The sequence below is a fragment of the Oncorhynchus gorbuscha genome, linkage group LG26 (assembly GCF_021184085.1).
Source record: "Oncorhynchus gorbuscha isolate QuinsamMale2020 ecotype Even-year linkage group LG26, OgorEven_v1.0, whole genome shotgun sequence".
NCBI lineage: Eukaryota > Metazoa > Chordata > Actinopteri > Salmoniformes > Salmonidae > Oncorhynchus > Oncorhynchus gorbuscha.
In genome coordinates this window covers 5235865-5247298 of record NC_060198.1, presented here as the reverse complement: position 1 = coordinate 5247298, position 11434 = coordinate 5235865, and positions in this window count along the sequence as shown.

Below are 11434 nucleotides of genomic sequence, written 5' to 3'. Positions count from 1 at the left end.
CCCCGAAAATAGATTCCCCGATTTGTCCAACGCACCAGACGTTGTTTTGCTACCGTTCAATTACCAGAACATACTCCTTTGTCTGGTCTGGAGTTGATTAGTAAAGACTAACAAGCTTAGCCGCAATTCTTTTTAAAAACGTTTTATTCCCCTGAATGAGTGTGTTTTTGATCACAGATGGGGCCAAACACAGGTTTTGAGGCCTAACTTCTCCATAAGTATCACTTTTGAGCAATTACCAGAGTGGAGAATAGTGAAATAAACATCACGGTGTTATGGTCTCTCTCGAGGCCCCCCTAGTTGTGGTGGTGTGTGCCTTGTTATTGCCATTGGTTGACTCGGACCATGTCCTTCCCAGTAAAAACACTCCACTCAGAGCTCCGAGCTCTGGAACTCTGAGACATAACTGAGACAGGTCATGTTTAGTTCTTGTTTGAACTAGTCTGTCTGGTGGGTGAAACGGCTGGTAGGGTTTAGGGTTGACCTTTAGGGTTGAGCATGTATTTGTCTCTCTTTGCTTGATGGTCCTGTCAGAGATAATGGTATGTTGGCCCTAGTCACACTGATTAAACTACACCATACCCAGATAGCACATTAAACCTTCAAACAACCATATGTGTCTGAGAGCTTGGTGAGAGCGTGGTTGACCTATGGTTATTTCCTGATTATATCCTCAAATTGTTCAGAGAACGTTAATAAAACTTGCCATAAAAAAAACACAAGAAAACGTAAAAACGTTCCGAGAATGTTTAAAAAACAAACATATATAAAATCCGTTCTCAGCATCAACAAAACTCTCTCTATCGTCTGTAAAGTGTGTTCAGATGTGTTGGCCGTGCCAAATAATCGGCCACACCTGATCCTAATGATAACGCGTTTCCTTTGAAATGGGGTCTGTTTCAACAGACTAAAATTAACAGCTTTGTATGTCTAAAAAAACATGGCATGCCTGCTCCCTTCGAATGGAACAGTGGACTAATTCCATGGATAGAAACCAGAAGATCAAAGGTTCAAATCCCACTGATGCCGTGTCATGAAAAAAAAAATGTGTTTGCATGATTGATGGCTCAGGAATTGAATTGCCATGTGTCCTATCTGTGCTTGCAGTTTAAAAATAAATCCCAAAATAGCATTGTTATTAAAAGTTGTAAGGAAGTTATTAAAATACCTCCAAATAACAAATAATTTCCATTCTCAGAGTGTTCATACATTTTTCAAGGAACCAGAGTAAAAGGTTCTCAGAACCTCACTGCAATCTACAAATAAATGTTCCCAGAAACACAGTGTGTATATATACAGTTGAAGTCGGAAGTTTACATACACCTTAGCCAAATACATTTAAACTCAGTTTTCACAATTCCTGACATTTTAATCCTAGCAAAAATTCCCTGTCTTAGGTCAGTTAGGATCACCACTTCATTTTAAGAACGTGAAATGTCAGAATAATAGTAGAGAATGATTTATTTCAGCTTTAATTTCTTTCATCACATTCCCAGTGGGTCAGAAGTTTACATACACACAATTAGTATTTGGTAGCATTGCCTTTAAATTGTTTAACTTGGGTCAAACGTTTCAGGTAGCCTTCCACAAGCTTCCCACAATAAGTTGGGTGAATTTTGTCCCATTCCTCCTGACAGAGCTGGTGTAATTGAGTCAGGTTTGTAGGCCTCCTTGCTCACACAAGCTTTTTCAGATCTGCCCACAAATATTCTACAGGATTGAGGTCAGGGCTTTGTGATGGCCACTCCAATACCTTAACTTTGTTGTCCTTAAGCCATTTTTCCACAACTTTAGAAGTATGCTTGGGGTCATTGTCCATTTGGAAGACCAATTTGCGTCAGGAAGCTTTAACTTCCTGATGTCTTGAGATGTTGCTTCAATATATCCACATAATTGTCCGTCCTCATGATGCCATCTATTTTGTGAAGTGTACCAGTCCCTCCTGTAGCAAAGCACCCCCACAACATGATGCTGCCACCCCTGTGCTTCACGGTTGGGATGGTGTTCGGCTTGCAAGCCTCCCCCTTTTTCCTCCAAACATAACGATGGTCATTATGGCCAAACAGTTATATTTTTGTTTCATCAGACCAGAGGACATTTCTCTAAAAAGTATGATCTTTGTTCCCATGTGCAGTTGCAGACCGTAGTCTGGCTTTTTTAATGGTGGTTTTGGAGCAGTGGCTTCTCCCTTGCTGAGCAGCCTTTCAAGTTATGTTGAAAGAGGACTCATTTTAGTGTGGATATAGATACTTTTGTACCCGTTTCCTCCAGTATCTTCACAAGGTCCATTGCAGTTGTTCTGGGATTGATTTGCACTTTTCACATCAAAGTATCAAATCTCCTTCCTGAGTGGTATGATGGCTGCATGGTCCCATGGTGTTTATACTTGCATACTATTGTTTGTACAGATGAACGTGGTGTTTTGAAATCAGGAGTTTGGAAATTGCTCCCAAGGATGAACCAGACATGTGGAGGTCTTTTTTTTCTGAGGTCTTTTGATCTTCCCATGATGTCAAGCAAAGAGGCACTGAGTTTGAAGGTAAGCCTTGAAATACATCCACAGGTACACCTCCAATTGAGTCAAATTATGTCAATTAGCCTAAAAGAAGCTTCTAAAGCCATGACATCATTTTCTGAAATTTTCCAAGCTGTTAAAAGGCACAGTCAACTTAGTGTATGTAAACTTCTGACCCACTGGGAATTGTGATTCAGTGAATTATAAGTGATATAATCAGTCTGTAAACAATTGTTGAAAAAATTACTTGTGTCATGCACAAAGTAGATGTCCTAACAGACTTGCGAAAACTATAGTTTGTTAACAAGAAATTTGTGGAGTGGTTGAAAAACAAGTTTTAATGATTCCAAGTGTATGTAAACTTCCGACTTCAACTGTATTTATATATATACATATATATATATATATATATATATATAGATAGATAAAAATCCAAATAACTTCACAGATCTTCATTTTAAAGGGTTTAAACACTGTTTCCCATGCTTGTTCAATGAACCATAAGCGATTAATGAACATGCACCTGTGGAATGATCGTTAAGACACTAACTGTCATGTTTGTCATATATTGTCTTGTCCTTGTGCTTTCCCTTCTGTTCGTTTCCCCCTGCTGGTCTTTATTAGGTTCGTTCCCTTTTTCTATCCCTCTCTCTCCCCCTCCCTCTCTCTCTTCTCTCTATCGTTCCGTTCCTGCTCCCAGCTGTTCCTCATTCTCCTAATTCACACATTTAGTCTTTTCACACCTGTCCCCTATTTTGTCCTCTGATTAGAGTCCCTATTTCTTCCTTTGTTTTCCGTTTCTGTCCTTGTCGGATCCTTGTATGATGTTCGCTGTGCTGTGTCCTTGTCTCGCCCTGTCGTGTCTTGTCTCCTTCAGATGCTGCGTGTGAGCAGGTGTCTTAGTCTGCTACGGTCGGTGCCTTCCCGAAGCAACCAGCAGTCAATGGTCGAGTCTCCAGTCTGTCCTCGTTACTACGAGTGGATTTAAGTTTTTTCCTGTTTTGTTTTCTTCTTTAGTGTTCCAGGATTATTACTTTTGCCATTTACTGGAATAAAGACTCTGTTTTCGCTAAGTCGCTTTTGGGTCCTCATTCACCTGCATAACAGAAGGATCCGACCAAGAATGGACCCAGCGACTACGGATTCTCGTAACACTGCCGTCGAGATCCAGGGAGCTATGCTCGGCAGACACGAGCAGGAATTGTCTGCTGCTCGTCATGCCGTTGAGACCCTGGCCGCTCAGGTTTCCGACCTCTCTGGACAGTTTCAGAGTCTTCGTCTCGTGCCACCAGCTACTTCCTGGTCTGCCGAGTCTCCGGAACCTAGGGTTAATAACCCACCATGTTACTCCGGACAGCCCACTGAGTGCCGCTCCTTTCTCACCCAGTGTGATATTGTGTTCTCTCTCCAACCCAACACATACTCGAGAGAGAGAGCTCGGATTGCTTACGTCATTTCACTCCTTACTGGCCGGGCTCGAGAGTGGGGCACAGCTATCTGGGAGGCAAGGGCTGATTGTTCTAACAATTACCTGAACTTTAAAGAGGAGATGATACGGGTTTTTGATCGTTCAGTTTTTGGTAGGGAGGCTTCTAGGGCCCTGGCTTCCCTATGTCAAGGTGATCGATCCATAACGGATTACTCTATAGAGTTTCGCACTCTTGCTGCCTCTAGTGACTGGAACGAGCCGGCGCTGCTCGCTCGTTTTCTGGAGGGACTCCACGCAGAGGTTAAGGATGAGATTCTCTCCCGGGAGGTTCCTTCCAGTGTGGACTCTTTGATTGCACTCGCCATCCGCATAGAACGACGGGTAGATCTTCGTCACCGAGCTCGTGGAAGAGAGCTCGCGTTAACGGTGTTCCCCCTCTCCGCATCGCAACCATCTCCTCCCTCCGGCTCAGAGACTGAGCCCATGCAGCTGGGAGGTATTCGCATCTCGACTAAGGAGAGGGAACGGAGGATCACCAACCGCCTGTGCCTCTATTGCGGTTTTGCTGGACATTTTGTCAATTCATGTCCAGTAAAGCCAGAGCTCATCAGTAAGCGGAGGGCTACTGGTGAGCGCTACTACTCAGGTCTCTCCATCAAGATCCTGTACTACTATGTCGGTCCATCTACGCTGGACCGGTTCGGCTGCTTCATGCAGTGCCTTGATAGACTCTGGGGCTGAGGGTTGTTTTATGGACGAAGCATGGGCTCGGAAACATGACATTCCTCTCAGACAGTTAGGGAAGCCCACGCCCATGTTCGCCTTAGATGGTAGTCATCTCCCCAGTATCAGATATGAGACACTACCTTTAACCCTCACAGTATCTGGTAACCACAGTGAGACTATTTCCTTTTTGATTTTTCGTTCACCTTTTACACCTGTTGTTTTGGGTCATCCCTGGCTAGTATGTCATAATCCTTCTATTAATTGGTCTAGTAATTCTATCCTATCCTGGAACGTTTCTTGTCATGTTAAGTGTTTAATGTCTGCTATCCCTCCTGTTTCTTCTGTCCCCTCTTCTCAGGAGGAACCTGGTGATTTGACAGGAGTGCCGGAGGAATATCATGATCTGCGCACGGTCTTCAGTCGGTCCAGAGCCAACTCCCTTCCTCCTCACCGGTCGTATGATTGTAGTATTGATCTCCTTCCGGGGACCACTCCCCCTCGGGGTAGACTATACTCTCTGTCGGCTCCCAAACGTAAGGCTCTCGAGGATTATTTGTCTGTTTCTCTTGACGCCGGCACCGTAGTGCCTTCTTCCTCTCCTGCCGGAGCGGGGTTTTTTTTGTTAAGAAGAAGGACGGTACTCTGCGCCCCTGCGTGGATTATCGAGGGCTGAATGACATAACGGTTAAGAATCGTTATCCGCTTCCCCTTATGTCATCAGCCTTCGAGATTCTGCAGGGAGCCAGGTTCTTTACTAAGTTGGACCTTCGTAATGCTTACCATCTCGTGCGCATCAGAGAGGGGGACGAGTGGAAAACGGCGTTTAACACTCCGTTAGGGCATTTTGAGTACCGGGTTCTGCCGTTTGGTCTCGCTAATGCTCCAGCTGTTTTTCAGGCATTAGTTAATGATGTACTGAGAGACATGCTGAACATCTTTGTTTTTGTCTACCTTGACGATATTCAGATTTTTTCACCGTCACTCGAGATTCATGTTCAGCACGTTCGACGTGTACTCCAGCGCCTTTTAGAGAATTGTCTCTACGTGAAGGCTGAGAAGTGCGCCTTTCATGTCTCCTCTGTCACTTTTCTCGGTTCTGTTATTTCCGCTGAAGGCATTCAGATGGATCCCGCTAAGGTCCAGGCTGTCAGTGATTGGCCCGTTCCAAGGTCACGTGTCGAGTTGCAGCGCTTTCTAGGTTTTGCTAATTTCTATCGGCGTTTCATTCGTAATTTCGGTCAAGTTACTGCCCCTCTCACAGCTCTTACTTCTGTCAAGACGTGCTTTAAGTGGTCCGGTTCCGCCCAGGGAGCTTTTGATCTCCTCAAGAAGCGTTTTACGTCCGCTCCTATCCTCGTTACTCCTGACGTCACTAAACAATTTATTGTCGAGGTTGACGCTTCAGAGGTGGGCGTGGGAGCCATTCTATCCCAGCACTTCCAGTCTGACGATAAGGTCCATCCTTGCGCTTATTTTTCTCATCGCCTGTCGCCATCGGAACGCAACTATGATGTGGGTAACCGCGAACTGCTCGCCATCCGCTTAGCCCTAGGCGAATGGCGACAGTGGTTGGAGGGGGCGACCGTTCCTTTTGTCGTTTGGACAGACCATAAGAACCTTGAGTACATCCGTTCTGCCAAACGACTTAATGCACGTCAAGCTCGTTGGGCGTTGTTTTTCGCTCGTTTCGAGTTTGTGATTTCTTATCGCCCGGGTAATAAGAACACCAAGCCTGATGCCTTATCCCGTCTCTTTAGTTCTTCTGTGGCTTCTACCGATCCCGAGGGGATTCTTCCTTATGGGCGTGTTGTTGGGTTGACAGTCTGGGGAATTGAGAGACAGGTTAAGCAAGCACTCACTCACACTGCGTCGCCGCGCGCTTGTCCTAGTAACCTTCTTTTCGTTCCTGTTTCTACTCGTCTGGCTGTTCTTCAGTGGGCTCACTCTGCCAAGTTAGCAGGCCATCCCGGCGTTCGAGGTACACTTGCTTCTATTCGCCAGCGCTTTTGGTGGCCTACTCAGGAGCGTGACACGCGCCGTTTCGTGGCTGCTTGTTCGGACTGCGCGCAGACTAAGTCAGGTAACTCTCCTCCTGCCGGTCGTCTCAGACCGCTTCCCATTCCTTCTCGACCATGGTCTCACATCGCCTTAGACTTCATTACCGGTCTGCCTTCGTCTGCGGGGAAGACTGTGATTCTTACGGTTGTCGATAGGTTCTATAAGGCGGCACATTTCATTCCCCTCGCTAAGCTTCCTTCCGCTAAGGAGACGGCACAAATCATCATCGAGAATGTGTTCAGAATTCATGGCCTCCCGTTAGACGCCGTTTCAGACAGAGGTCCGCAATTCACGTCACAGTTTTGGAGGGAGTTCTGTCGTTTGATTGGTGCTTCCGTCAGTCTCTCTTCCGGTTTTCATCCCCAGTCTAACGGTCAAGCAGAAAGGGCCAATCAGACGATTGGTTGCATACTACGCAGCCTTTCTTTTAGAAACCCTGCGTCTTGGGCAGAACAGCTCCCCTGGGCAGAATATGCTCACAACTCGCTTCCTTCGTCTGCTACCGGGCTATCTCCGTTTCAGAGTAGTCTGGGTTACCAGCCTCCTCTGTTCCCGTCCCAGCTCGCCGAGTCCAGCGTTCCCTCCGCTCAGGCGTTTGTCCAACGTTGTGAGCGCACCTGGAGGAGGGTGAGGTCTGCACTTTGCCGTTACAGGGCGCAGACTGTGAGAGCCGCCAATAAACGTAGGATTAAGAGTCCTAGGTATTGTCGCGGCCAGAGAGTGTGGCTTTCCACTCGTAACCTTCCCCTTACGACAGCTTCTCGTAAGTTGACTCCGCGGTTCATTGGTCCGTTCCGTGTCTCCCAGGTCGTCAATCCTGTCGCTGTGCGACTGCTTCTTCCGCGACATCTTCGTCGCGTCCATCCTGTCCTCCATGTCTCCTGTGTCAAGCCCTTTCTTCGCACCCCCGTTCGTCTTCCCTCCCCCCCCGTCCTTGTCGAGGGCGCACCTATTTACAAGGTACGTAGGATCATGGACATGCGTTCTCGGGGACGTGGTCACCAGTACTTAGTGGATTGGGAGGGTTACGGTCCTGAGGAGAGGAGTTGGGTTCCATCTCGGGACGTGCTGGACCGTTCGCTGATTGATGATTTCCTCCGTTGCCGCCAGGATTCCTCCTCGAGTGCGCCAGGAGGCGCTCGGTGAGTGGGGGGGTACTGTCATGTTTGTCATATATTGTCTTGTCCTTGTGCTTTCCCTTCTGTTCGTTTCCCCCTGCTGGTCTTATTAGGTTCGTTCCCTTTTTCTATCCCTCTCTCTCCCCCTCCCTCTCTCTCTTCTCTCTATCGTTCCGTTCCTGCTCCCAGCTGTTCCTCATTCTCCTAATTCACACATTTAGTCTTTTCACACCTGTCCCCTATTTTGTCCTCTGATTAGAGTCCCTATTTCTCCCCTTGTTTTCCGTTTCTGTCCTTGTCGGATCCTTGTATGATGTTCGCTGTGCTGTGTCCTTGTCTCGCCCTGTCGTGTCTTGTCTCCTTCAGATGCTGCGTGTGAGCAGGTGTCTTAGTCTGCTACGATCGGTGCCTTCCCGAAGCAACCAGCAGTCAATGGTCGAGTCTCCAGTCTGTCCTCGTTACTACGAGTGGATTTAAGTTTTTTCCTGTTTTGTTTTCTTCTTTAGTGTTCCAGGATTATTACTTTTGCCATTTACTGGAATAAAGACTCTGTTTTCGCTAAGTCGCTTTTGGGTCCTCATTCACCTGCATAACACTAACAGCTTACAGACAGTAGGCAATTAAGGTCAGAGTTATGAAAACATAGGACAATAAAGAGGCCTTTCTACTGACTCTGGAAAAACACCAAAAGAAAGATGCCCAGGGTCCCTGCTCATCTACGTGAACGTGCCATAGGCATGCTGCAAGGAGACATGAGGACTGCAGATGTGGCCAGGGCAATAAATTGCAATGTCCGTACTGTGAAACGCCTAAGACAGCGCTACAGGGAGAAAGGACAGACAGCTGATCGTCCTCGCGGTGACAGACAACGTGTAACAACACCTGCACAGGATCGGTACATCCGAACATCACTCCTGCGGGACAGATACAGAATGGCAACAACAACTGCCCGAGTTACACCAGGAATGCACAATCCCTCCATCAGTGCTCAGACTGTCCGCAATAGTCTGAGAGAGGCTGGACTGAGAGCTTGTAGACCTGTTGCAAGGCAGGTCCTCACCAGACATCACCGGCAACAACGTCGCCTATGGGCACAAACCCACCGTCGCTGGACCAGACAGGACTGGCAAAAATTGCTCTTCACTGACGAGTCGCGGTTTTGTCTCACCAGGGGTAATGGTCGGATTCGCGTTTATCGTCGTAGGAATGAGTGTGACACCGAAGAGGAGGGTCCGTCATGGTCTGGGGCGGTGTTTCACATCATCATCGGACTGTGCTTGTTGTCATTGCAGGCAATCTCAACGCTGTGTGTTACAGGGAAGACATCCTCCTCCCTCATGTGGTAACCTTCCTGCAGGCTCATCCTGACATGACCCTCCAGCATGACAATGCCACCAGACATACTGCTCGTTCTGTGCGTGATTTCCTGTAAGATATGAATGTCAGTGTTCTGTCATGGCCAGCGAAGAGCCCAGATCTCATAGGGCCACCCCCCCCCCCCCCCCCGAAATGTCAGGGAACTTGCAGGTGCCTTGGTGGAAGAGTTGGGTAAAATCTCACGGCAAGAACTGGCAAATATGGTGAAGTCCATGAGGAGGAGACGCACTGCAGTACTTAATGCAGCTGGTGGCCACACCAGATACTGACTGTTACTTTTGATTTTGATCCCCCCTTTGTTAAGGGACACATTATTCAATTTCTGTTTGTCACGTGTCTGTGGAACTTGTTCAGTTTATGTCTCAGTTGTTGAATCTTGTTATGTTCATACAGAGATTTACACAAGTTTGCTGAAAATAAACCCAGTTGACAGTGAGAGGACATTTCTTTTTTTGCTGAGTTTATATGCACACATAGTACCATTCAAAAGTCAAATATTTTATAAGGCTCCGCATAGAGTTGTTTATTAATCATTACTTTACCAGGTACAGTACCAGTCAAATGTTTGGACATACCTACTCATTGAAGGGTTTTTCTATATTTTTACTATTTTCTACATTGTAGAATAATAGTGAATACATCAAAACTATGAAATAACACATATGGACTTGCCTAGTTAAATAAAGGTTAAATAAAATAAATAAGTGGAATCATGTTAAGCTGTCATCAAAACAAAGGGTGGCTACTTTGAAGAATCTCAAATATAAAATATATTTTGATTTGTTTAAAAGTTCTTTGGTTACTACATGATTCCATATGTGTTATTTCATAGTTTTGAAGTCTTCACTATTATTCTACAATAGAAAATAGTAAAAATACGGAAAAACACTGGAGAGAGTAGGTGTGACTGGTACTATATATACACAGCATATATATATATATATATATATATATATCGGTATGTACAATAAATGCACAATACATAGACATACTTTCCTGTCTGTACAGTATATACAACATCCATAGAGTCATTTGGATACTTTGTCATATTTTAGAGAATTGTTACATCCTATTACAGACAGCATATAGCATCCGTGACCATAGACTACGTTACCCACACACACCACAACATGGATGACCCAGTAATAAGGAAGCTGGCATTTCATGATAAAAGCTCAAACTTCTCACATTTACAGTAGTGGTGCTGGTGTTCAGGGAGATATCGCTCTCCTCTAAACCTCTCCCCCTGTCACTATCACCCTGTTGCCTTATCAGCGATGTTACAGAGCAACCCAGAGTGGAACGAGTCACACATGAGAGGAGGGATCTCAAGCACAACAACTATGACACATCTTTGACCTTTGTTAAAAGACACTGAAAAGGGGGCCAATGAAGAATATGAGCATTATGTCAGTATTACTCAATACATTTAGTATATCTTTCTTTTTATTCTATAGGCCAGAACACATATTAACACCTAAAGTTACATTTAATAGAATATATCTAATTGAATAATGAATTGGATTCTACACAGACTCCAAGGGAGAGACTACTGGGTTGTGTTACCCCCCCAGGTTTCACACCATGGACAGACAAGTGACCTTGAGAAGAACTGATATGTTTATGACGATGATGATTCACGTTGAAGAAAAATAGAGTAATATTTTCTTTCACACTCTTTGGACGTGGCTAGACACAGCAGAGGGCATGGTGGGTTGCTTCTACCATGCCATCCCTCCCTCCAGCCCTCCCTTGTTTCCATGTTTCTCTACTGTGGTGTCGGTATTACCAGACGCTGTCATACTTTCCCCGTGCACCATCTGAACTTTCCCTTGGGCCTTCACCAGGGTGATGGTCATCAGTCAGTGTGTCTGATGTTAGACTACCGTACCTAGAAGCAGACTACAAAGACCCTGAAAGAGCGAGAGACACAGACACTGTTTTTATTGGGTTTCGGCAAAAATATTCCATGAGGTTCAGATGGGGATGGATGTCTGTTGGGGTCAGAGTTTGTGGTGAATTTTTTTTTTAAGGTTTGGCTGAGGTTCGGAGGAAAGTGAAGTGCTGCATGGTTACTCATCCTCACATCTGGCTCTCTCCTCACACAATAACTGCCCCACACACTGCCCACACACACACATGCATGCGTGCACACACAAACGAACGCACATACAGACGCACGTGCACGCACACACGCACACACACACACAC